The sequence below is a fragment of the Myodes glareolus genome, chromosome 8 (assembly GCF_982192425.1).
Source record: "Myodes glareolus chromosome 8, mMyoGla1.1, whole genome shotgun sequence".
NCBI lineage: Eukaryota > Metazoa > Chordata > Mammalia > Rodentia > Cricetidae > Myodes > Myodes glareolus.
The window spans coordinates 3,882,696-3,910,285 of NC_142033.1; the positions used below are offsets into that span (position 1 = coordinate 3,882,696).

At 48.9% G+C, this 27,590-nt stretch overlaps 1 long non-coding RNA gene across 1 annotated transcript in view; it reads left to right on the forward strand.

The window, feature by feature from the left end:
- Nucleotides 1-8,518, forward strand: part of LOC125408609 (uncharacterized) — a 40,654-nt gene extending 32,136 nt beyond the window's left edge. The window contains exon 4 of the long non-coding RNA XR_015738514.1: nt 3,687-8,518. This is a non-coding gene — a long non-coding RNA (uncharacterized LOC125408609). The remainder of the gene's footprint in view (nt 1-3,686) is intronic.
- The last annotated feature ends 19,072 nt before the right edge of the window (nt 8,519-27,590 follow it).

Sequence of the window (27,590 nt, forward strand, 5' to 3'; positions counted from 1 at the left end):
AGCCTGGTCTACAAGAGCTAGTTCCAGGACAGGATCCAAAACTACAGAGAAACCCTGTCTCAAAAAACAAAAAACAAAACAAAACAAAACAAAAGACAGACAGACAGACAGACAGAAAGGACTGTGTTTTCTCTCAACCCCAGAGCCTGACCCCAGGACACACAGTCACATCCAGCCAACACAAACACCTTTCTGAGCAGGAGAAAACTCCACGTGGACTAGCCTCGGCAGTGCAGATGGCAGTGTAGACTGGCCAGTGTGCTTTGTTCTACCTACAGTGCTGGGATCTGAGCACATTCAACCACACAATGGCTTCTTCAGGACCGGCCGCAGCTCCCCTGGACTCAGAAGTTGTCTTGAGGGGAACAGAGTTGATCCATCTTCAGAGCAATGCACTGTCCTTCTTGAGTCTGTGAGAGCCAGAGGGTCAGTTCAGTAAAGTCCATCCCCACCTCTGCTTTGCTGGAGAAGGTCTATTGGATGGGAGACTGAATCAGCATGCTTCTCTCCAGCGCTGCGAGGAATAGTGAGGGCAGAGGGAGGAAGGTGTCATAAAAGACGGTTTTGTCAAAAGTCTTCCATTCTGCCTTTCGCTCTCTAGATCCCGACCCTTTTCTGCATGGCCCTGAACAAGATCTCCACGCCAGAGCCTCTCTTCTTCTATCCTGCCCTGCTCTGCCGCCACTTCCTCCCGCCACAACCTTTATTTCTCAATCTGTCTTATTTTCAGTTGGTGACCCAGATATCATGCATTATTTTTCATTTCAGTTCCTCATCCAAAATTTACCTCAATTTTTTTTTCCAGACAAGGTCTCACATAGGCTCCACTAGCCCCTGAACTCAACATGTTGCTAAGGATGATCTTGAACTCCCAACCCTCCTGCCTCCACTTCCAAAACACTGGGATTACAGGTGTTTGAGGCTGCACTGTGCCCAAGATTTGTGAAGTGTTGGAGGAGGACAGCTTGTTGGTTCCCTGCCTCTTAGCCCTAAAATAACCACATAGAAACTATATTATTTAAAACACTGCTTGGCCCATTAGTTCTAACTTCCTATTGGCTAACTCTTATATAATAATTTAACCCATTTCTATTAATCTGTGTATCGCCATGTGGCTGTGGCTTACTGGCTAAAGTTCCAGCATCTCTTTCCAGCAGGGCTACATGGCTTCTCTCTGACTCTGCCTCCTTTCTCCCAGCATGCCATTTAGTTTTCCCCGCCTACCTAAATTCTGCCCTATCAACAGGCCAAGGCAGTTTCTTTATTCATTAATGGTCATCACAGCATAGAGAGGGAAATTCCACATCAGAAGAAAGATGCAGGGTTGGGCAGGAGAGTCGTATCATTTAACAGTCAACCACACCAGTTAGTGCAGGATATGATGTGGTGTGTGTGTATTTGTTCTTCAAAAAGTGTGTTCTGGACACTTAATCTTGGACACTTCCAAAAGTGTTGGAAGGACTTAAGGGAGGCTAGTAGATAAAGGCTTCCCTGCGTTTAAAAGATGCTTGTTTTACTGATTTGTTTATTGCCATTACTCGTTAGATAAGTTTTCTTAGGCAACCTGGGCTGGCCTTGAACTCTTGATCTTTCTTCCCAGCCTAGAGCTGGGATTGCAAAGATGGTGCCTAGCTCCAAGTGTTATTATTGTGGTAGTAGGTTTCTTCAACAGGGATTTATTTTCCCACCTCTTGGCCTTCTGCCCCATGGTGCTTCGCTGCCATGCAGCAAGATGCCTCTCCCTGGTGCTGGTCCTTTTAGTTTGGATTTCTGGACCATCAGAACCATGGGCCATAAATTACTGTTTATTATAAATTGCTTGGCCTGGAGTATTCTGTTAATGAAGACAGAATGGTGTCTACAAAGTGAGTTTCAAGTAGTGTTTGCCACTCCTTAGCTTCCGGTGCCTCCCTATTAGGAAAACGGGGAAATCCCCTGTGAGCTCTGGCCCAGGAAATGACTTCATCCCAGCCTAAAGAAGACTCCCCCGGACCCCCTCACTACTATTCACCCCTCCTCTCTACACTGGAATGCTCCTATGCAAATGCTAAGTGTAGTTTGTGGTCTGTTCTCCCCCCCCACCAATAGTTCACCCTTGGTGAGAGGACCGCATGGGGCCGAGGGATGGAACCCAAAGCTGACAGGGCAGAGGACTGCAGAGTTAACCTAGCAGCTGGCAGCCTGCAATGAACAGTCTCCTCTTAGACTAGGAAAGCCCACCGCTGCTCAGCTTAGGGGTCACAGAAGCCTGCGGGTAGGGCCCAGGGCTGTAGAGATGATTGCATTCACAGGACCAACGACGTCCATTGTCTGTTCTTTGCTGAAGTCATTCCCAAAGTCCAAGCAAAAATCAGTCATGCTTCCTTCCTGCAACTGCCCCCCTGTGCGCTTGAGATCGGCCAGTTACAGCTCATCTCCGCAGTGGTGACGGCATGCTCTACCATCTGAACTCCACCCCTGGCCCGAGGGACTCTGGCTTGCTAAGCACAGAGGGTCCCTGGGTGTCCCAGCTCCAAGGCTCCAGTTTTTGCCCCCAGGCTTCACAGACAAATTGCAGTTACAAATTCTTGGCCGTCATGGGGCTTGTGTCTGTCAGGGCTTCTCTCTGCAGACACTGGTACCCAGCTGCCAGTTAGGAATGGCATCTCCCTCCGGTTGGAGGTTTGCATGGACTCTGTTCTTAAGGCTGCAGGCATGAGAGGGGTTTTAGAGTCCTTGGCTTTCTCGAGACGAAGTCTGAAACTTCCAGATTGAAACAACCAAAAAACCCTTCTGAACAGCAGCTGTCAATACTTCCTGTGTTGCAACAACAAACGCCCCCTCTAGCTGCTGTCACCTGGGCTTGGCTGTTGAGCTCCTTCAGGCTCAGGAGGTCGGGCTGCTGCGGGGTGTGTGTGTGTGTGTGTGTGTGTGTGTGTGTGTGTGTGTGTGGAGGCTTCCTGTCTGTCAGCTCCAGCTACAGAGCACTTCCTCTGAATCCCTTCCGGCTTCTGTATTTGGTAGTGCCAGGCTGCCACTGTTGTCCTTCACAGACCTGCGAGTGTTCAGTGTCTCCTGTGCCTTTAGTTGCTTCCACAGGAACCTGTGGCTTGCGGAGGTGTCTGGCCCGAGTTTAGCCGTGTTTGATCAGTGGGGAATTTGCTTTTCAGTGACAGATTCTATTCTATCCCTCAGAATCACAGCGTCTTTTTCATTTAGCAAGCGAATAATTGCCTTTCATCTTTAATGCTCGTTTTAAATTAAATCAGCATTAAATCAGCTGCCAAGGTGGGCTGATTAATAGTCCTTTAATACAAAGGTTCAAAAGTCTATTTTCTGGCTTAGGAATGCAGCTGTATGGTAGAGTGCTGGACTGGATTCCCGAGGCCCTGGGGTTCAATTCCCAAAGCTGCAAAGAATAAATACCTGGACTGGGTAGAGTTTTTCATACTCGTCACATGTCCACGCTCATAAATTCTTCAGTTGATAACATCAAATCAAGATTTATTTCTTCTTTTGATCCTCTCTTTTTTCCTTTCCTTTCCATTCTCTCTCTCTCTCTCTCTCTCTCTCTCTTTCTCTCCCCCTTCTTCTTCTTCTTCTTCTTCTTCTTCTTCTTCTTCTTCTTCTTCTTCTTCTTCTCCTTCTTCTTTTCTTTCCTTTCTTTCTTTTTTTTGGTTTAACAAAGTCTCTTCTCTTCTAACCAGGTTGGCCTCAAACTCACTCAGCAGCTGAAGATGACCTTGAACCTCTGATCCTCCTACATCCAACACCGTAGTGCTGAGATGACTCTCCACAGCAGGCACAATCACACTCACCTCCAAACCGAGATTTCAAGAGGTTTCTCAGTTTCTCCTGGGTCTCTATGAGAACCATCCTAGATGGTTGGGATGGGAAGGCTGGCAAGGCCAGCCAGGTTCTCACCCTCAGGTCTCAGTTGCAGCAGGTTGAAGAGGTTGCCCAGTCTGGAGGACTGAACAGTGATGCTCCAGTGTGAAGAACTTAGTTGTACCTCTGGTCCTTCAGGAACCAACCTGGCTGGGTGAAGATGATCTGAAGAGAAGTGGTTTCCCTCCCTTTGGCTACTGAACTATTGAAACAATGGTCCCTGAGAAATTGACTAATTCATCTGGGGTCTCATGCTTGGAAAGGAAAAGAACAGGGCTTTGGTTGCTGCCAGAAGTGGAGCTTATTTCCTAGAAAGAGATTTCATGAAGTCTGGCACCATGTCTGACCACTTTGTGGGAGAACCTGAAGCTCAGACCGTGATGCGAAGTGGTGGGACCATACCTTCCCAAGACCGCTGAGTTGAACCTGAAGTGATGCTGGGTGAGACCATACCTTCCCAAGACCGCTGAGTAGAACCTGAAGTGATGCTGGGTGAGACCATACCTTTCCAAGACCGGTGAGTTGAACCTGAAGCGCAGACCATGATGCTGGTTGGGACCATTACCTTCCCAAGACCGCTGAGTTAATTCGCATGACTAACCCTCTATTTAAAACCTCAATTCAGGGCTCCAAAGTGGGAAGCAGATGGACCCCCTTACTTCTTTCCCAATGTGACTCCGTTGAACAAATCTTCACACTTTGTCTGATATTCACTATTACCCATCTAATCATTCTATGGAGAATTTGAGTTGACGTCCATACCACCCTGAACTCTTCCAGTCTCTTCTGATCTTGGAAGCTGAGCAGGGTTGGACCTGGTTAACACTTGGGTGGAAGAATGAGGGGTCCTGTACATGGAAGAATGAGGGGCCCTGTACAATGAGTACTGCCAGGGCCCGAGCGACTCTGACAACCCCAGTAGCATCGTCTCCTGCTCCCTTTCTCCCTCAGGGTAAACCACAGAAATTAGAATTTCTCTCCTGCAAAGGGGCTGGAGATGTAACTCGACTGATGAGCTGCTTGTCTAATATGTACAAACCCCCAGATTCGTGGTGCTGTTCAACCTGGTTTTCATATCACTCACCGTGAGTTCAAGATCATTCTCACTATAGAAACCTTGATTCTGTAAAATTAACCACCAGGCTTAGAAACAATGCCCTAAAGTCCCCCTCCCTTTCTGCTTCTCTCTTGGAGCTGACCCTATAGATGTTCAGCCTGCTTTCTTATAGAACCCAGGACCACCAGTTCAGAAATGGCCCAACCCAACATGGGCTAGCCCCCATCAATCACTAAGAAAATTCTTACAGACCTGCCTACAACTGGAACTTATGGAGGTACCTTCTTAAGTGAGGTTCCCTCCTCTCAGTTAACCGTTAACACTAGTTTATCGGGTTAACATTAGACCAGCCAGCACAGATAGTACCTTAAAAATCTGAAGAAGTGAAAAAGAAAAACTCAAAGTTATTATCTGAAGATCTTATAGCGAGAAGCCAGTGATGTTCAAAGATAAAACTCACACGGTACTCGTGGGAGTGAACCTCAAGAAAGGGAAGCATGCGTCTGGGAGTGTTCTAGGAACTGGAGTGGGATGAACAATTGAGAGGGAAGAGAGCCTGCGAAAAGAAGCTAAGCATGAAATGTCTTCCTCCCCCGAATTCCAAGGGTAACTAAGAATTGTGGACTTTGTTAGAACATGGGCAGCTCAGCTAGGTAGAGTTCTCACTCAGCGTCACAGAGCCCTGGGTTCCATCCGCATGGGTGCACTTCTGTGACCCCAGCATCCACAGACTCCTGGGTTCCATCCGCATTGGTGCACTTCTGTAATTCCAGCATCCACAGACTCCTGGGTTCCATCTGCATTGGTACAATTCTGTGACCCCAGCATCCACAGAGCTCTGGGTTCTTTGATCCCAGCAAGCACAGAACCCTGAGTTCCATCTGCGTTAGTGCGCTTCTGTGATCCCAGCATCCACAGAGCCCTCGGCCCCATCCGCACTGGTGCGCATCTTTAATCCCAGTAAGCACAGAGCCCTGGGTTCCTTCTGCACATTGGTGCACATCTTTGATCCCGGCATTCACAGAACAGATGGAACCCAGCACTCTGAAGTGATGGCAGGAGAATCAGGGTTTCAAGACCATCTATGAATTCAACTGAGATCAGATTATGCAACAAGAGACCCTGTCTTAAAACAGAAACAAGAAATGGCAGAGAAAGAATGAAGCAGATGGATAATCATTGGGGCAGATGGAGAAGCACTGGGCAGATGGAGAAGAACTGGGGCAGATGGATAATCACTGGGGCAGATGGAGAAGCACTGGGGCAGGTGGGTAAGCACTGGGGCAGATAGATAAGCACTGGGGCAGATAGATAAGCACTGGGGCAGATGGATAATCTCTGGGGCAGATGGAGAAGCACTGGGCAAATGGAGAAGCACTGGGGCAGATAGATAAGCACTGGGGCAGATGGAGAAGCACTGGGGCAGATGGAGAAGCACTGGGGCAGATGGAGAAGCACTGGGGCAGATGGAGAAGCACTGGGGCAGATGGAGAAGAACTGGGGCAGATGGGGAAGCACTGGGCAGATGGAGAAGCACTGGGGCAGAAGAACCTCTCAGAGGAGTGCTATAGCAGCACCTGTCCTGTTTGTTCTTGATAAATGGATACAGCAATTTTCAAACTCTAATAGATCAAAGGATGAGCAAACAGAGAATGGAGCCAAACTTGGCTGAAGAAACCATAAACTGTCTTAAAAAAATTCCAACATCCAAACCAGAGTTCTGATTTTTTTACCCCTTGTAGAAGTTCTGTCTTAGGTTTCTTGGCTCGGACAGTCTCAGCTGAAACTACTCAGGGTTACAGTGAGAAGCCGCCCTTGACACTTGGAGAGGGAATAGTCATGGCTGTGTTCCAATAAAACTTTATTGACTGCACCAGGCAGCTAGCCAGGCATGGACTGGGCCGTGACCTGCTGGACTGATCTGCAGTTCTCTGCCTTAGCACAGTGTTAATCCAGACAACAGCAACAGCAAAAATGCTGCAGATGCGATGCGGGGTCTCTGAAGGCTGTCTCCAGGGAGCCCTGCAAGAAGGAGAATGTTCCAAAGAGGACGCTAAGTTGGAGTTGGGGGTGGGAGCCATGAGATAAAGAGTAGATCTAGGAGGAGTGAGGGGGTGAATATAAAAAAAAAAAGATTGGAGACTACAGCCCACTTATTTGGCCACAGATTTCTGAGCAAATGCTAAAGCCCCATTTCCCACAAATGCTGTGAGCAATGTCTTTGTGTTGCTTGCGGTTTTCAGCAGTAAACACGAAAGACGCAGGGCTTTTACTCTCAAGGAATTATTGGTTTCCTTGGTAGTCGCCAATGAATTAAAAGTCCTGAACAGCAAAGATGGGGGCAATACAGATTTGGACCAGAGTGCCCAGTGTGCCCAGTTAGGAGGGACTGCAGGAGACTCTGCAAGGATTGAGGTTCAATTCCTTGGGAAAGCGAAAAAAGTGTGAGTTTATTACACACGTGCAGTGCCACACCTGGGTGGGCGCTTGCGTCTTCACGCTTGATGGCGGGAACTCTGACTCCTCCTGAAGATGTGGCTCTCTCGTTTGCATTTTGGTTCTTTAGGGCACAACTTCGGGCAATCAGAGCCACAGTCAAGCCAGGCAATGATGGCGCACGCCTTTAATCCCGGGACTCAGGAGGCAGACGCGAGCAGATCTCTGTGAGTTCGAGATCAGCCTGATCTACAAAGTGAGTTCCAGAACAACCAAGGCTACACAGGGAAACCCTGTCTCGAGAAAACAAAAACAAGCAAACAAAAAGAACATTTGCTGCTTTTGCAGGAGGTTCAAGTCTGGGTCCCAGCACCCATGCTGGGCACCGGACAGCCATTGAAACCTCAGGCTCCATGATATCCGATGCCCTCTTCTGGCCTCGGAAGGCACTTGGACTCATGTAAATTAACGTGAAATAAATCTTTAAAAACGTTGACTTTATCATATATCACTCTACTCATCCTTTCCTGTGTTTGTGACGTCCGAAGTCCACGACACAGCGAAGATAGTCCAACTTCTGCCTTTCCTTGTGTATTCGTGCGTGGGTTTGAGACTCAGTCTCACTATATAGATTAGACTGTCTTGAAACTCAATGTATAGACTAAGCTGACCTCGAACTCACAGAGATCCACCTGCCTCTGCCTCCCAGTTACTGGGATTAAAGGTGTGCACAACTATGCCTGGCAGCTTCTCCCTTCTATAGTGAAGAAATGTGTTTCCTGTTGTGTGCAATATTGTTGCAAACAGCACGCAGAATCACCTTGATAGGGCTAGTGAGTAAGTACGGTGGCCTGGCCTTGGATTCACAGCACCCATGCCAATGCATAAATGCTGGATGGGTGTGGCAGTCGGTTCTTAATCCCAGTATTTAGACAGTGGAGATGGGAACCCTGGGGTAAGCTAGCTGGACTAGCTTACTTGGCAAGCGAGCTTCAGTTCAAGAGAGACAACTTGCCTCGATCACTAAGGCTGAGTGAGAATGAGAAAGATTGATGTCATCCTCTGACACACATGCACATACACACTCAACATTCTAGCAAAAAAACCCTTGATATGTATGAGTGAAGTTAGACTTGACTTTCAGGGAGCATTGCTAAATGCATGGACTGAAACCTCTCCTCTCTCATTTCTTCAGCATAGCTCTCTTTTGAAATTCCATCCTCCTCACTGTCCCATACTTCGGGATGAATCGTACTAGTTGAATGAACAAGACAGTAGTGGCAGAGATGAGGAATAACGCGGCATGCCCAGTCAAACTCCTTGCAAGACTCTGGCGGCGAGGATGGAATTCCCCAAGCTGGACTCTGCCCAGCGCACCAGGCTTAGGTTACTGGGTAAAAGAACATTCAAAAAATGAAGTTGGCATCTGCCAAAAATGTTTTTATAATGTGGAAGTAAGTGCTCTTGAATTTATTTTCTTTTAAAAGCCTTTCCTGGCAGGAGCATGCTGTGGTATGCTGCAGATCCGGGATCCTGCAGGGGTAGTAGCAGTGCTAGGCACTGTAGGGTACGTAGAGCAATCATTTCTTGGCATCTATTGTGTTTAAGAGAAGAAGAGACCAGACGTGGTGTTTCGTTTTGCCAGTGTCTGGCTTCTCCTTTTGAAGACTCTCCAGCGATCATGGCTGCCCATCGCCCACACTTTGTCAGCTGGTATGCCCGGATCAACACCGGAGAACATAGGAAAAGCCTACCAAGTCCCTCTCTTCTCTCTCATGTTAGCTTCCCCATATAACACTACCAAATGGTAGAGCATGAGTCAAATGCTCCCTGTGCTCCGTAGAGGTGGACACTGGGGAAGCTGGTCCAGACCATCGTACATTCCCAACAAGCTCAATGCAACATTCTGGGATTTTGCAGCCAAATCTGTGCGACTCACCCTGTTTGGTCAGTTGTAGGGCAGGGTGGTGACATAGAGGTGCGCAGGGGGCTAGTTGCAGGTTTTTCTCCCTGTGAGTGTGAGGAGTGGGAGGAAGCTATGCTGTCCTCCCCCTTGTTTTTATTTTTGAGACTCTGTCTAAATAAAAAAGAGCATTGAATCCGACATCAAGGAAGTGTGTGTGTGTGTGTGTGTGCGTGCATGTGTGCATGTGTGTATGTGCATGAGTGTGTATGTGTGTGTATGCATGTGGGTGCACGTGTGTGTAAACAAGACTGACGAAAAGCCTGAGAGACTCAGTTTCCAGCAAGACCCCAAACTGCTGCTACTGCCGTGCATAGGCTGTGCACTCATGCAGTAGGAACACGCTTGTCAGATGCTGAGAGTTCAGTGTCCTCTCAGCTTCTCTTCCTCCGCCCATCATCACCAAGAGCCCCCTATCAGAGGCTTTTAGCTTCGGTGCTCTCTCAGACTTCTGCCCCGCCGCAGCCTCTGCCCCGCCGCAGCCTCTGTCCTGCTGCAGCCTCTGTCCTGTCTCAGTCTCTGTCCTGGTGCAGCCTCTGCCCTGCCGAAGCCTCTGTCCTGCTGCAGCCTCTGTTCTGTCTCAGTCTCTGTCCTGGTGCAACCTCTGCCCTGCCGAAGCCTCCCTGCTGCAGCCTCTGTCCTGTCTCAGTCTCTGTCCTGGTGCAGCCTCTGCCCTGCCGAAGCCTCCCTGCTGCAGCCTCTGTCCTGTCTCAGTCTCTGTCCTGCTGCAGCCTCTGCCCTGGTGCAGTCTCTGCCCTGGTGCAGCCTCTGTCCTGCCGCAGTCTCTGTTCTGCTGCAGCCTCTGCCCTGCTGTCACGCTAAGCCTCTCTTTGCTACTCATAACTGGCAGTGTTGGTTGTTACTGGTCAGGAATGGTGGTGGACAGGCTTCCAGTTTCCTTTTAAGCATCAAGTGAAACAGAAAGCATGTAACATTCATGCTCAGAGCCCTAGAGGCTGTGTAACAATGGCTACCAGATCCCACATGGGAATCAAACCATAAGTGGAGCCCTTTGGCTAGAGGGCAAATGTCCGTTTCTTTGAAGCCTCTCCAGCAAGGGCACAATGAGCCACTGCATTGCAAGCAGCACCCTGAGTTATTCAGGACCTGGCGTGGAGCCATTTACATTTCCGCACCAGTGGTTCAGTCTTCAACAAAGCGTGCTATTGGGAAACCTGTTCAGATCTGCGGTCCCCAGCTTCCTCTCCTGCAGCGCTGTCCTCCCGGGAAAGCTGAAGCTCGGAGACAAAGAGATGCAAACAAGAGCGAGTTTAGCTGGGTGGAGGAGAACACTGTTAGTCCCAGAACACCAGAGACAGAGGCAGGCACATCACAAGAGAGCTCAAGAGTTCAAGGCCAGCCTGGTCTACAGAGTGAGTTCCAGGAACCCTGACTCAAAAACATAAAACAAACAACACAAAAAGTGAGCCTGTGTTAGGTGTGTGGCCTGTACTAGACTTTATTGGAATTATCCTAATAAATATCTCCCAAAGACATTTTACACACCAGAAAACGTTCCTGGTGCTGAGGGTACATGATGAAACACAAAATCCTGGTCCTGGTGGGGTCTCCTTGCCGAAAGGAGAGATGATTATGGAGACAGTGGCCGATGTTGCAGGCCAAAGCGAAGGAAGGTGTTGGCCAGAGTTCTGCTGGGGCAATCGGGGAACCGGCTCGCTAGGAATAGACCCCCTTCTCCCAACAGCACTCCACAAGACAGTCTGCCTGGGGTGGTGGCTTATGTCTGTCATCCCTGCACCAGGGAAGCTGAGGCAGGGGGATGGGACGTTTGAGGTCAGTTTAAGCTGCTTAGTGAGAACTGGTTTCTGAATGGAACCACAGACAGAGTTCCTTTATTTCACAGATGTGGAACTGGGGTCACTGATGGCTGTGAGCTACCATGTGCGTGCTGGGAATCTAACCCAGGACCTCTGGGAGATCAGCCGGTGCTCTTAACTACTGAACCATCTCTCTACCCCCGGGGAGATGTATTTGGTGGTTGGCAGGCCTGGTGTTGGGTGACTCAGTCATCTTTTATTTTGTTTGTTATTATTGTTTGTTGTTGTGGGTTTGATTTTTTTGAGACATGGCTTCTCTGTGTAATCCTGGCTGTCTGAAAACTCATTCTGAAGGCCAGGTTAGTCTCCAACTCATAGCTCCACCTGCCTCTGCCTCCCAAGTACTGGGACTAAAGGTGTGCAAATCCCGCCCCCCACCCTGTGGCTAGCCCACTTTAAGTAGAATTTTTTTTCTCAGAGCAGTTTCCAGTTCATTCCAACTCTGGCCAGAAAGCAGAGATTTGTGGCACACCTGGTCTCCCACACTTACAACAACCTCCCCACTGCTGAGAACTCCAAACAGCCTTGTTCAAACAGGCTACCTTCTTCCATATCCGAATGCCTTTCTTGTGAATCTAGGCTGTGGGTTTCAGGAGTTCTGAGCCCTAGACCCTAAGTCATCCTCCCCACCTCCAGCCACCTAATATTCCAGGCAGGCATGCACCTGCCAATCCCCCTCTGTAAAGGATGTCAGGAGGACAGCAGGGAACATGGCAGACAGACGGAAGCCAGGACAGGGCCGCATCGTGGGTTAGCTCAGAGACTGTCTCCCAGCCCAGGCTATGAATTCCTTTTTATTTCCTTGAGACTGGATCTCCAGCCCAGAATTGACTGTGTGCAGGCCAGGATGTCTTTCTGACTCTATCTGCTGAGTGTTGGAACTGAGCAGAGGACTTCCAGCAGGCAAGGCAAGGTTCTCCCAGGTGAGCCGCATCCCAGCCCCCAGGTTATGATTTTATTTCTAGGAATTTCTCAGCCCTGGATTTCGTCACTTCTAGCTCTTTGGTTTCTCATCGTGGTTTGACTCAGGCTGCCCTGAAGACTTGTCTAAAAGCTCCCAATTTAATGTTGTGTCTGGAGTAAGTAAACGCTCATCCGTCACCACTCTGAGTCACAGGGCAGGTCACCGTCACTGTGAGTGGTTTGCGAGCTTCCAGACAGGCAGCCTGGCCCTGCGACTGGCAGGAAGCAGCCCCAGCCAGACACCCACACCACAGGGCAGAGCTCCTTTCTCAGAAGCAGTGTGTGGCAGGGAGTGTGTCGTCTGCCTGGAGTTTGGGAGTGGCTGAGGAGGGAAGAAGGGCTCCTGGGTAAGACACAGTGGGACCTTCGGTTGTTCTCACCTCACTGAGGGAAGGCCATGTCTGGTTCGCTCCTTAACGATAAGGAGGGGAGATCACTGAGTTTTCCTCACCTGAAGACAGGGGATGAGCTCACGCCAGTCTTCCTGTTATTTGGGCCAGGAATGAGAGTCTGCTTTGTTTCCCATATTTTTGTTGGAGAAATAAAGAAAGAGGATACACTAAGATCAGTGCCCTTTTTTGGTGACTGAGGAGATGGGGAATGTTTGAGCAAAAGCATCACCCCAGCTCCCTAACACTCCTTTATACCAAGAGTCTGGGATATTATAGTTGAGGCCTCATCCCAGCCTCTGGCAGCCATTTTTGGAATACTGGTCAGGAACTCCATTTCAAGGCCCCTCCCCTGGGAGTTGCCTTAGTCCAAACTCCACCTCCAAGAAAGCCCACCAAATGGTGACCCCCTTCCCAGGGAAGGTCCAGACCACTCCCACAGGCTGCTTAAACTGCCCCAGAGAATGAACATGTGGTTACCGGGTTTCACGTGGTCTCCCCTTCTCTCTCTTTTCCTCTCTGTGCTTTCCAGTGCCATCCGAGATTTTGGTTTAACTTGGTCTGACTGGAATTATTTGCATCAGCCGAGAGGCTCGTCTTAAAAAATACTCCTAACAGGAAAGCCTTAGCCACCCAGGGAGGGTTGCTTTGTCCCAGCAGGCTTTGCTGTTTTCTGCACAGTGACTGAGTGTGCAGGTGCTCCTCAGCTGTGCAGTGCCCCCCAGCAGTGCAGTGTTCCCCAACAGTGTAGTACTCCCAGCTGGGAGTGCTCCCGACAGCACAGTGCTCCCAACAGTGTAATACTCCAACAGCACACCTCCCAGCAGTGTAATGCTCCTCAGCTATGCAGTGCTCCTGGCAGTGCAGTGCTCCCGGCAGCGTAGTGCTCCCGGCAGCGTAGTGCTCCCGGCAGTGAAGTGCTCCTCAGCAGCTCAGTGCTCCTCAGCAGCACAGTGCTTCTCCGCAGCGCAGTGCTTCACCTCAGCGCATTGCTTCACCGCAGCGCAGTGCTCCCAGAAGCGTAGTGCTCCCAGCAGTGCAGTGTTCCACTGGTTTTGCTGTTTGGGTCATTGTTCAGGGTCATTCTGTTGCTTTCATGAGCTCTAAAAGTTTTCACCTTTATGAACTCTCTCCTCTACTAAAGAGGAGAGAAAGAGAGAGAGAGAGAGAGAGAGAGAGAGAGAGAGAACAGGTGTGCTGCACACATGTGCACACATGGAAACAAGAAGAGAGAGCAGGGAGTCCTTCTCTGTAGGTACCCAGGTCTTTTCCCTTTGTTTGTGCAGGGCTGTTTGACCTCTGGCTCCCTGGCTCTCCTGCACTAGCACCGGTCTGAGGGTATAGCTTAGAAAGAACTTGGCCGTCTTTTGTTATGGTAATTCCACCTGTAACAAGGTTCCAGCCACAGGCCCTATACTCCTGCCACTCCTGCCTCCCGCAGCTGCTTGTGGCCTGGGACGCTGGGCACCTGTCATCTTCCACTGCTCCTGATGGGAGGGGGCTTTGCCCTTTTGCCCCCTTTGCCCACTAATATATATACCCGACTTGAGTTTAATAAAGTGGCCATTTGCTCTTTGGTGAATGAGCAGGTCTCTTGTGTCTTTGTGCTTCAACCCTTAGGACAATCGTTCATTCTCATGGACTCGGTTGGGGAAAGTGCGCGCCTGAATCGGGTGTGGGAATTCACAGAAAAGTGCGGGGCCAACACTTCTCTATCTCTCTCCCCTGTTCCTTTGAGGTAGGATCTCTCCCCAAACCTGGGACTTGTGTTTTCTTTGCTAGGCTAATGCCAGCAAGCCACGGTGATCTCCTGACTGCCTCTCAGGTATTTAAGACAGGACTGGCTTTCTATGTAGATGCTGGGATACAAACACCAGTCAGCAAGCACTCCTATCCCCAGCAGTCTCCCCAACCCTCCTTGCTTGTGCTTCAGGATGAACTACCACAGTGCAATCTACCCTGAGCTGATAGCCAAGGGTGACCTTGACTTCCTGATCTCCTGTCTTTTGCTACCTCTAGAGTGCTGGATTCCTATGGTTTCTTGTGGAGGCTGAAAAATGCAGGTCAGAGAATTTGGAGACTGACAGGCTTAATTGCACCTCCTAACTCAGGAGGTGGTTGCCTGGCTCTTTGTAAGTTAAGGTAGCCAATGCCATCCTGATGGGGGGGGGTCAGGATATGCAAATGTACTTCTGCTCCTCTTTTTGTAACTGTGAGGTCACCTAGGGAAGGAGGTCTTCAGCATGTGTGACCTAGAGCACGTTAGCTACCTAGACAGAATGCTAAGAATTTGATGTCTCAGGGTGATAAAGCCAGTGACTGTGTGAGTTATCCTTTTGTATCACGTTAATAAAGTCTTTTGTTACCTTCTCCCCCAGTTTACTCTGGGTATAGGAGTTGTGGAAAAATAACCGCGGGCAGAATTTCAGGATTTCAGTCACTGGAGCACCTCCAGACACTTTCTATGCTTTCTGTCTTATTATTTTCATGCGTCTCCATATTCTTTACTTATATTTCTTCAATGCCCCTACCCTGGTAAGAAGCACTTTGGTCGAGGCTGGCCCTCAACAGTGTCTATAGTATGGGGATTAAAGCAGGGGCTCTGTCCATGCCAAACAAACACTATATCCACCAAGCTATCGCTGTAACCCCTCCCCGGTCCTTTTCTTGTTTTGAAAAGAAAGAGTAAAATTTTGTTTGATCTCAGCACCATTGAGCATGGAGAGAAATGTTTTTATGGTTCTCTGAAGCACTCTGGAGGCCTCTGCACCTGTTCTGCTTAGCGGGTAAGCTGACATGAGGTTCATGTATGATAAGCTCTCATCTCTTCCGGGACAACTCAGACACTTAGAGTCAGAGCGCAGACACACGAGGCCCCTCCTCCGACTTTACCTGAAAGCTCTAAGAGACTGGGCTGAGTCCCTTCCAGCATGCCTCCATGCGCTGACGTCTGGGCTGTGTGGAAGCAGGACAGCCACAGGGCAGCGGGCCGGAAGCTAAGTTATTTGTCAAAAAGCAAGGCCCTGGTCACGTGTTCAGGCACAGGCAGATGCAAGATGGGTTTGGAAAGTTCTGTGTCAGCGGAGATCAGTGCGTGTTGAGGAAAGAGAACAAGTGCACAGTGACCATGGGAACTGTCTGCATTCATTCGACCTGGCGTGGGGGTCAGGAATGTGACAACGCTAACCACACCGCGTCTACAATCAGAAAGCAGAGAGAGATGGCTGCTAGTCTCATGCAACTTTCTCCCCTTTTAAAGGTTCAATACGCGTGTGAACGACTTGTCTGCATGTATGTCTGTGCACCGTGTGTATGTCAGGGGCCTGCAAACGTCAGAAGAGGGTGCCAGAGCCCCTGGGACTGGAGTCACAGATGGTTGCGACACCACTTGGGTGCCGGAACTGAACCCAGGTCCTCTGTATAAGCAACAGGTGCTCATAACCTCTGGGTTGTCTCTCCAGACCCTAGGCTTTCTCCGTGTTATCCAGTCCGGTACAGCTGCTCATGGGATGGGACTGCCCACATTCAGACTGGGTCTTCCCCAGCCAGTGGACATTTGAATGTTAAGAAAAGAGGAAGAGGAAGGCAGAACTGAGCTATGGGAAGCCTGTCACTTGACTGGCAGCAGCCCCACAGCCATTACATCATTACTTCACATGGCCACTTAAAACTCCTGAAGGACCCCAACTCATTTTAGCCACAGTTATGTCATTTTGCAAAGAAGCTCAGTTCAGAGAAGGGCCCCCGGAATGCTGAGCAAAGCAGGATACCTGAGGTCAGAACGAGGACAGCCTTATTAGGCTGCAGGACAGGGAATTTATGGTCAGACATCTGGTGAGATACCCAGGACAGCCTTATCAGGCTGCGGGACAGGGGATTTATGGTCAAGACATCTGGCCTAGGGGGAAACAAAGACTTCAAAAGACTGACCATATATGCTTGAGATAGGGACAGGTCAGTTATCTGGTTTCTTTGGTCCAGGCCAAGGACCACGAGGCCTGCCCTCAAATTCACCCCTCGCCTCATTCAAACTGACCAATGGGACCCCTGTAACCGCGCTTTTGCTTCTGTAACATTGCTTCTGCCTATATAAAGATACCCCAAGACGTCGCTCGGGGTGCTCAGTTCTCCATGTGACTGCAGCACCCACAGGCCTGTGAACATTAAAGTTTGCCTCTTGTTCTTGCATCCAGTGGCTCTCGGACCTGGTTCTTGGGCACGGGTCTCCACGCGTGTGAGACACCCTCCGGGTGCTCTTTCACTCCTTCTTTGTCGTGTGTTAACACAACCTATACCATTAACAGCTTTCATTTTGATTATGCATTTCTTGTTAAAACATTATACATACATATATACAAGAACTATAAAGAAGAAGATAAGTACCGTACGTGATTACTCGGCTGGGTGATTATGGGGGCTGGGAAGTCCCTGTCACCTTAGAGCACAGGGAGATTCGGGGGGTCTCCATCATACAACTCACAAGGGAAGTGGTTCACCCTCATTCTGAAGAGGGGGAAGTCCCACCTGGCCGCTCTGCTTTACTGGTTCTAGTTTTGCTATGCTTTAAAAAACTTTTCTTCCTATTGTTGTGTTAATGTCCATCCATGCATCCATGGTATGTAGATGCATATGGTATGCATGAGAGGTTGATATCCATCCATGCATCCATGGTATGCAGACGCATATGGTATGCATGAGAGGTTGATGTGCATCCGTGCATCCATGGTATGCAGATGCATATGGTATGCCTATGTGGTTGATGTGTATCCGTGCATCCATGGTATGCAGACGGAGGTTGGAGGACAACTTGTGGGAGCAGGTTTTCTCCTAGCGTGGGGGTCTCGGGCATCCAGCTCAAGTCATCGCCTTTACATGCTGACCATCTCAGTGGTTCCATATGCTATGCTATACACACACGCACAGACGCACGCACACATACACACACATACACACACTGAGACAGTCACACACACAGATATAGACACACACACATACACACACAGATAAACACAGATACAGACACACTGCATACAGACACAAACACATAGACACACAGACACACAGACACACACGCACACAGAGACACAGAGAGAGACAGACACACACACATGAAAAGAGAGAGACACAGACACACACACAGACACAAATACAGAGAAAGACAGAGAGACACACTGACATATACACACAGATAAACAGATACAGACACACACACATGCACACAGACACACATACAACACGTACACACGCACACAGACACAGAGAGACAGACATGCACACGCATCGAGGGAGACACACACACACATGCTACAGAGAAATTTAGCTTCCTCACAGATTTCTTAGCGTGTACTTACAGTGCAAGCTGGACATGCCCTCTTTGAGCAATGGAGAGGGCGAATTACCTGAGAAGGAAGCTAAGTTGTGAAGGGATGGGCAGAAATTATGTTGGGATTCTTACTAGGACAGAGCCCTCTTGGTCCTTCTGGGTTCCGGAGATATAAACGAGCAGTTAGGGTTTCTGAGGCCTGGGGAAGACCAATAAGGGAGTCAGGGGGAGAGAAGAAGGGCCTGTTAGGTTTGGAGAAGCACGCATTTTCATACTGTGGGTTAAATGGGGGAGCAATGTGTCTGTCAGGTGCTGCCCTGTCCTGTAGATAGCATTTCTGCCAGGAATGGACCATCTCTATACAGCAGTGGCCACACATAACTGGTAACAGGATAACTGTTCTCGTTTCTGTCACTCTTTCATCTTTGCACAGAGAAGAAATCGCCTGAGGGTGCATTTCTTGGAACACATCCCCATGGCGACGTGACGCATAGCTGTCTGCCTAAGATGTCGGGGTCAGTCCTATGGTGCACGGAATTTAGAGCAGAGTAGCTCGGTAGCACGGCACAGGCTGTCTTATTTGTCGTCTCAGACATCCACAGGAGGTCTTGGGAGGTAGCCTCCGTGCTGAGAGAGCCATTATATCCAGCACAGCACGGACTGCACACAGAAGCCATGGTTTCAGTGGAAAAATCCAATCAGGATATAAAAAAAAATCCTGGATATCCAGGATAGAATCAGGCAGGTGTCAGGGATCTGGGCCTGCACAGTTCAGATGCCCTGAGGCAGATACGCTCCACCAAGGCCTGTATACAATCAGGATGCTGGTTCTAGACCAGAGTTAGTGCTCACTTGCTAGGGCCGTGTTTTTGAGTGCACGCATGTACACACAAGCACACATAGATGGTGGCTGCAGAGGACTGGGTTTCGGGTATTCACAGGGGTAAGGAATGTGTCAGCCACTCGACGAGGCTCTCAGCCTCTTGAGGCTGGGCTGGATTTCAGTGTTGCCCTCTCTGAAACATGGCTCACCAATTTCCCAGTGTTTTGCTACAACATCTCCAAATGCGAATATTTAACACCTGAGAGTCTTACCATCCTGCTGTCTTGGTCCCCCTTGGGCCCTGAAACCCACACACAGCCCAGTTATGTCTCACAGAGACTTGCTTGGTGAGTCCAGCGTTCACAATCTTCAAGGCTCTTAGCTGCTGTTGCTTTTCTCCGCCTCTGACTCAGACGTCTCTGACACTCAGCAAGTTACTTTGGAAGCCAAAGACTTCCTTTCAATCTTTTCCCCCTAAGTAGCTGTCAGAATTGGGAGGATAAAGGAAGCTGTTAACAAAAGTTGACAAAAGTTCCAAAGGCCAAGACACGAAATTCCAAAGACTGAGCACAAGCTGGGGCGAAATCCGCAGTGGAGTTTTCTGTGCTGGTCAGTGTCTCCGCTCGCTCCGGTGGAGCCTGGGGATTCTGATGTCTGGGAGGCTGTGGTGCTGGGGTGGGTGAGCTGGCTGATGACTGGGAGAAAGGAGTGGGTTGTGAGGAGTCTCAGAAGCTTCCTGGCAAGGGGAGAAGGAGAGCCCATGGGACGGGAGACCTCTCACACTGATGATACCAGACTTTAACCAGACTCACAGAGATGGGCAGTTTTCTGATGCCGTCCTGGGAGTTTTGGGCTGGCATTAGTCTTACCCTACCCATAGACCCATCCTGTCTCATCTCTTCCTTACCTTCTACCCTCGTTTCCTTTCTGTCTGTGTAGAGTATAAATGTGTGTGTGTGTGTGTGTGTGTGTGAGAGAGAGAGAGAGAGAGAGAGAGAGAGAGAGAGAGAGAGAGAGAGAGAGATTGTGATGTACCTGTGTGTGCATGGGCCTATAATGTGCAAGCAAACATCAGAGGGTGGCCTTGAGTGTCCCTGTCTATTGCTCCTTTGAGGCAGGGTCTATCCCTGAACATGGAGCTCTTGTCTTAGTTTAGGTTAGACTGGCACTCAGCCAGCACCAGCACTCTTCCTGTTTCTGCCTCCTGTAGCACTGGAGTTACAGACAAGCAAGAGCGAGCTATGCTTTGCCGGTTAGTGAGTGAGTGCCAGGATCTGCACTCTGGTCTTCGGGGTTGAGGCCTTAACCAATGAATAATCTCTTCAGCTCGAGTCTATATATTTGGTAAACTGTTCTGTTGCTTCTGAAGATCCCTTGAGAAGCCCAGCCTCCCATTAGGGTTATTTCACTGTACAGAATGCTGACACAGAGGTCTGAATTCTCCTGAAATTTAGGAAGAAACAGACCACAGTTTAAAGTTGTTTTCTTTTGGTTTTCTCCACTCTCGCTTTCGCCTAACAATCAAAGCAGAAGCACCTCAGACCGGTTTGGGGTTCTGGTTGTCTGTCCTCCACTGACAAGAACGTCCAGCTGGTCTCCTCTATCTAGAGACTGGAAAACATCTCAGCAAGAACCTGCAGAGACATGTCTCTCAAACTTTACAAACCTTCCACACATGCTTCTTCAAGACCGTCTTCATACATAAGCATCGCTGGCTGCCAACATTTCATCATGATTACCTAAAACATTTCTGCAATTACTAACAACAGGAGAGAGTTTCTGGAATGAACGCCAAAGCCACTCCGGCTCCCTGAGAACCCCACAGTCCAGACTCACAATGGCCTGCTGCCCCTTCGCTCAGCAAAGGGAAGGTGTGGCGACCGCTCGCTTTCAATCACTTCTTCGTTACAGTCTGACACTACCTGCATAACCAGCCGCCTTAATCAGAAGAAATGCTCTCCATTTTCTCAATATACAGATTTCCATCGCAGAAACAAACAGGAAGGGAAATGTCACGTGCAGTCATGTGGATAGATGCAAAGCTCTGCGGTCACTGCTTGACATGACTTATATCACCAGACAAGCCTTCGAATTTCCTAAATTAGCTTCATTGAAACCCTCCTTAAATGTAGGAGGTGGCTTCCCATGAGGGGTAGGGTGTCCTGGATTGAAGTGAAAGTAGAAAGTGAGCTGAGCACCGGTGTTCATCTCTCTCCCCTCCTGACTGTGAATACCACGTGAGCAGCTGCCTCACGATCCTGCAGCCAGGTCTTCCAGTGCAGCTATGCACTGGTGCTGTCCAGAACCACCTGCTGTAATCGACAGGTTTCATATCTGTGCCCTCCAGAACGGTAGCCACTGGCCGGATATGCCCACTGGGCTACTAAAAGAGGGATTGTTTAACTTGATTCCTCTTCTTTCTTTCTTTCTTTCTTTCTTTCTTTCTTTCTTTCTTTCTTTCTTTCTCTGTCTTTCTGTCTCTGTCTGTCTGTCTGTCTCTCTGTCTCTGTCTCTCTGTCTCTCTCTCTGTCTCTCTCTCTCTCTCTGTCTCTCTCTCTTTACATATTTACCCAAGCTGAGCATAAACTCAAATTCATGGGTCTCCTACCTCCTGCATGTGCTGGAGTGACGGCTGCATGCCAACAAGCTCACCTTTATGTGATGCTGGGGCGGGAGGCCAGGCAATTTTAGGCAAGCATTCACCAGCTGAGCCACATCCTCAACCCTGATTTCATTGTTGGTTGACTGTTTGAGCAGCAGGGGCTGGAGAGATGACTCAGTGGTTAAGATCACCGGCTGCTCTTGCAGAGGACCTGGGATTGGCTTCCCACATGGCAGCTCACAGCCATCTGTAACTCCAGTCCCAGGAGATCCACACCCTCCTCTGGCCTCTGTGTGCACCAGGCAGGCAGGTGGTGCACGTGTATACATGCAGACGAAACAATGGTAGACATAAAAATAAATAAATCTTAAATGCGAGCAGCAGCGTAGAGCCAGGAGCTGCGGCTCTAGATGCCATCTGGTTCGAGTAGTGAGCCGTTTTTCTGGTTAGTTTTGTTTCCCTTCCAAAGGTGGAGAGAAGTCACTGTGAAATTGCCAAACAGTAATTACATGAGTAGATTGAGAAGATTGCTTACAGATTTAGGCGCAAGATAGATTGGCTCGTTTCTTAACCTGTATTTGCTTTCCATGAATAGCTCAGAGAAGGTGACAAATAGCCCATAAAACAAACATTGCCATAAAAATTTATCTTTGGAACTGATCTGACAGAGCAAACTACCAAGCAATTAGGCCACCCACAGACCAAGTGCAGGATAATCGCCCCAGCAGGAGACAGAACAGACAGCATCAGGCACCATTCCTGAGGGCCTGCATACAAATGGCCAATTAAGTGTCCTACTGTCTAGGGCTTCAATAGCAGCCAGAAATTTTAGTAAAAGTGACACTCTTTCCCCCTGTCATATTAGTAAAATTTCACTTTGAAGGCCAGGTATTTAATGAATAGACAGTGACTATCTTAAGGGTTTGGGGCTGGGGAGTGGGTTCTGCCCTCCTGGAGCTGGTTCTGCCAGAGCTGGTTCACAGGCACATCCCACTGCTTCTTTCCTACTTTTTGGACCCTCCTTAGAAAAACACTTTCCCATTTCTTCGAATAATTCCCACTTGTCTTTCAACGTAGAGCTGAGACATTATCAACTCCTCTGAGGCCTTTTGGGACTATTCCTGTGTCCCACCCGCTTCCCCCTAACACCTGATTGGATCACGCAGACTTTGGGGTCTGTTAGAACCTTAGCCACAGCTTTACAAAGCCAAGGGTCTGTAGTGAGGAGGCTGCTTGCTCGTCCTGGCCACCCAGAACCAAAATAATCACACAGAAACTATTATTTAAAACACTGCTTGGCCCATTAGCTCTAGCTTCTTATTAGCTAACTCTTACAACTTAATTTAACCCATTTCTATTAATCTGTGCATTGCTACAAGGCGGTGGCTTACCGGGTAAAGTTCTGGTGTCTGTCTCCAGTGGGGCAACATAGCTTTCTCTCTAAATTCTGTCTTCCTTCTCCAAACATTCAGTTTAGTTTTCCCTGCCTACCTCTATTCCCTGTGTAGGCCCAAGACAGTTTCTTTATTAACCAACGGTATTCACAGCATACAGAGGGGAATCCCACATCAAGGGTCTATTCTCAAAATGGCAGAACCTGGCTTTTGAGTGCAAAGCCAAGACATTTCTTTCCTTTTAGTTAAAATAATGATCACAATTAATTGTATTATTTACAGGATATTCTGCTGTTTTGAGTTGGGGTCTCACTGTGTAGTACAAACAGTGCTCAAATTTATAATCTTCTTGCCTCTGTCTTGTAAGGGCTGGGATTATCCAACTGGCTGGAAAAAACTTTTAAATAGTCAGACACACACACACACACACACACACACAGAGAGAGAGAGAGAGAGAGAGAGAATAAAGGAGAATTCATAATCTTACTATTAAACAAAATTGAAAACTTCACATTACATTTAGATATGTCTTTACACAAGTTTTTATGCATATATATGTGTATTTTTTATATTAAAGAAAGAAGAGCCTACTATAATTTTTAAGCTTACTTAAAAAACAACAATTGACATTGTTATTTTTCATGTGGACTTAGGAGTTGAAGAAATGCTACATTAAAAAACTGTTTTTGTGGAGACCGCTTAAGTGTCCCACCCCCACCTCCCCACCCTCACTAACACATCCTCTCCTCTCCCCAACCCCATCTTCACCCCCACCTCCCCACCCCCGCTAACACTGCTGCAATGTTCTCCCTACTGCTTTCCAGGGACAATACCCAGACCAGAGCCAATTCCTTTTCAAGGCAGACTTGAAGAATGGCCTTTTTCTGGGTAATAAATAGTACACCAGCCTAGGCCAGCCTAGGAACAAATTAGTCAAAAACTAGACCCAGAGTGGCGTCGTGGGTTCAGAAGGCCAGTGTTAGAGATTCCCTGGAGGTAGCCAGATGTAAAGCTCGCTGCAATGGCAGGGTCGACCCGTGAGGAAAAAGAAAACCTTGGGTATGGCAAATGAAGAGTCGATACTAAACTGCCTTCGCCTCAGGAGAAAGCACAGCCGCTCCTCGATGTCGCAGGGCATCTCTGGAGGCATATAACAAACCACAAGCCTGCAAAGGAACTGTGAAAGGGAGAGTTTATTTGCTCTAGATTTTTGCTTCCTGGGGCTCATGGACACCCCATGAAGCGTGGACTGCCCTCATCCAGTGCCTGTTACCTCCTGGCACCCACCGCAGAGGTAGGGTGCATTCTTGAGAGCGATGGAGTGCGTCAAGGGGGTGCAGCGGTCTTTCCGGTCTCCGCCTCATTGATCTCAGAGAGACTGATGTAGTGGCTACAAAACACTCTCAGAAAAGATACCATCAGAGAAAACGTGGGACCTCAAGGTTTCTTTCTTGCGTTTTTCTCAGTTGACCTAGTCACGCCCTCTGCTTGAGGAACCAAGAGATTCTGCAGCGCTGACCCTGAGGAAGCCTGAGTTCAGTCTCCAGGAACGGGGCAGGAAAGCAGCGTTGGAAAGAATAGGGAAAGAAATTAAGCTCGTGGGCAGGAAGACTCCACCTTTCCTTTGGGGACAGAAAAAGAGCAGGAGGTCAGCTGGGGACACTTAGCTCAGTGGAGCATAACCTTCCCTTACCACGTGACCTTAGCCCTCCAGTCAACTTCCTGAAAAGCAGGCAGCCTGGGCGGGGTGTTCAGACACCACCCCGGTAAACTCCCTTGTGCTCTGAGACCAGAGGCTCCTCAATGAGGCAGGTGAACCAGTCCCTGGGCTCGTCCAGGCTCTGCACCCCCAGCTGCTGGATTACAGTTCCCACGATCACAACTGGCTCTTTACACGAGCGCTGTGGAAGGCCCTTGCGCTCTCGTGGGCCATCTCCCTAGACCAGCATGGCAAAATTCTTGCCCTAGGCAGGACTGCTAAAACAATGGCAGGTGAGCAAGGGAAGAAAGCAGAGGATAAAAGGGGACAGGCAGGGACCCAGGAAGATGACTCTGCTTGGTACTTTCCTGAAGTCTAGTGATGATGTCATGGACAAGTTGACACATTAGTGTTTGAGTCTTTCTTGTGCAGAGAGATTTGCTCTGGTCGTTGTCTGCTGCCTCGGCTACTCTCTTGGCCTTTAATTCTTCTTATTAGGTTTGAAAACAAAGATGAGGATCCCAAACTCTGCAAAACTACCCTGGCTTTGGTTTTGCTTTTTGTTTTTCGTTTTTTTCCCTCTCCATGGAATTTTTTTTGCACATGTTTTTGTGTGGTGTGCACATGTGCACATTCACACATGGACAGGTGCACAAGCACCCATGTGCGTGTGTACACAGTGAGGGTCAGAGGTTGATGCTGCGTGTCTTTCTTGATAGCTCTCTCTGCATGGATCCAGAGCTCCCCAGTTCAGCTAGTATGGTGTAGTTAGCCAGCTTGCTTGGGAGAGCACTGCTTCTGCCTCCTGAGCTCTGTGGGTACAGGTCAGCCACTGTCTCCACCCAGCTTTTATGTTAGGCGTTGGAGATCTGGGCCCACGTCCTCTCGCTTCCACGGCCAGCTCTTTCCTCATTGACTCACCCACCTCTCCAGTCAGCTCCCCTGTTTTTGAGAAGGGTCTCAATGCAGCCTGCGCGGGCCTCTAACTTGCTCCGTAGCCAACAGATGCCTTGAGTTCCTCCTGCCCCTACCTCACAAGTACTGGGGGTCGCAGACCATTTCATGATGTCTGCTTTTTTGCAGGGCTGGGGATGGAGTCCTGGGCTCTCCACACATGCTACGTGACCACTGTACCAACTCAGTTGCAGGCTGGGCCCTTTCCTAGTCTTGGGCATGACTCAGGGTTATACTCTTCCACTTCCCAATGCTGGAAAGCTAAGATAAGGTATTCTAGCGTATCATTTCTAGGGTGCCCTCAAGATGACCCTGACATTTCTTTTTCTGCTCTCTATGTAAGCAGTTCATGAACTTTCTTCCCTCTGTCCCATGCCCTCTAGTGACACCGCATTTCAGGCCTCTGTCCCCATCCAGAATTCCTTTTCCTGACATCTTCTCATGTCTGTTTGTGAGGTCCCCTGGGTGAAGATCCTATCTAGGTTCCCTGCTGGAATCTTTCCTCTGGGTAGGTGTCTTGGAGATCCCAGCTTCCTTGGGATTCTAGTATGAACCTGCTTTGGGGCTAGCTCATACGACACATTGTAGCTATTTGCCTAAGCAAATAGCTTTTCCTGTTAGCTTTGTTGAGAACAAAGGTCACATGATTAGATTTTCATTCTTTTTATTTTTTTTCAGATTGATTTTATGCATATGAGGGTAAAAGTCTGCATATATGCCTGCATATATGTCTGTGTACCACATGTGTGTCTAGTGCCTGAGGACATCAGAAGGGGGATTGGTCCTCCTGAAACCAGAGATAATGATTCGTTGTGAACCACAACCATCTCTCCAGTCCCCTCCTCCTCTCTTTCTGTGTGTGTCTAGATGTGGGTGTGTCTGTGTGCACTTGGGGGAGGTTAGAGGTCAGGTTGGGTGGTGTCCTCAGGAGCTGTCCTCCTTGATCTTCTTGAGTCAGGGCTTCTCTTACTGGGTCCTGGGACTCTCTCTAATTGCTATGCTCCCCGGCCAGTGATCTCCAGGAGTGCTATTGTCTCTCTCCCTAGTGCTGGGATTACAGGTGTGTGCTGACACACCCTGCATCGCATATGGTGCTGGGGATCTAACTCAAGTGTGTGCCAAGTGCTTATCTGACTAGGGTCTCTTCCCCAGCCCCTCATTTGTCATCCTTCAGCACCTAGGGTGTCTGGTGCCGGGAAGGTGCTCAGAGAGTGCTGGTCAACTACAAAGGATCTGCTCACACACTCTATTACCTGCTATGCTGCCCAGTGGGGACTGCTCACCCCTAACTAGCCTTTAGTGCTCCAGTTCTTCAAAGGCCTGGATTCAAATTCACTGTCTTTTAGATAGTGCCCAGGGCACTGTGGGCATTAAGTAAGTGCTGATTTTAGGAAAATATTTGCTATTAGAGGCTGTTTTACATTTCTAGACTTTGAACTATATGTCATCATAAAACCAGCGTGCGTGTGTGTGTGTGTGTGTGTGTGTGTGTGTGTGTGTGTGTGAGTTCATGCGGAGGCCAGGGGTCAAACACCAGTTCTTTCGTCTGAAACCAGTCACCTTGTTTTTTGAGACAAGGTCTTTTACTGAGACCTGAGCCTGGCTGATTAGGCTAGACTAGGTGGCCAGCGAGCCCCGAGGATCTGCCTGTCTTCACTTTCCCAGTGCTGGGATTGGACGTGAGCCTTTTATGCTTGTGCTGGGGTTTGAACTCCAGCCCTCGCGCTTGCCCTGCAAGCACTTTACTGACTGAGCTTATTTCCTCAGCCCTCATGTTTTTATTAAGAATAAGTGCTGAAGCACTGAGCTATATAAATATGTAAGCCACACCTGACGTTGACCATTGCAGCCGCTGTTGGGGTACCTCTCTCGTTTACAGATGAAGTCGCTGGGTCTCGGAAACCAGGGGCTTTTCTCCAGTCTGTGCATGGTGAAAGCAGCAGAGATAAGATGTAACAGCCAGAGTGTGACACGAACACATTATGTCATGTGGATTCCCGGCTTAGAAGGCCAGGCCAGACTTTCGGCCATAGCCCTTACCATCTGTATCTCCGGCAACCCAACATTCTTGAACTTTCGGGGAAGAAGTCCTTTGCCCTGTTCCACTTGGCCCCGCGCTCTATCTGAGCCTTGCCACAGCTGGTTTCCACCCGGCTGATTTACATATGCTCCTACATTGCTACTTCATTTTACATTGCTCCTATCAAAACTTACAGTTAAATCACTGACAAGAAGCAGGACAGCGGCCACGGGCACAAAGTCTTTATTTTGATTGGAAACAG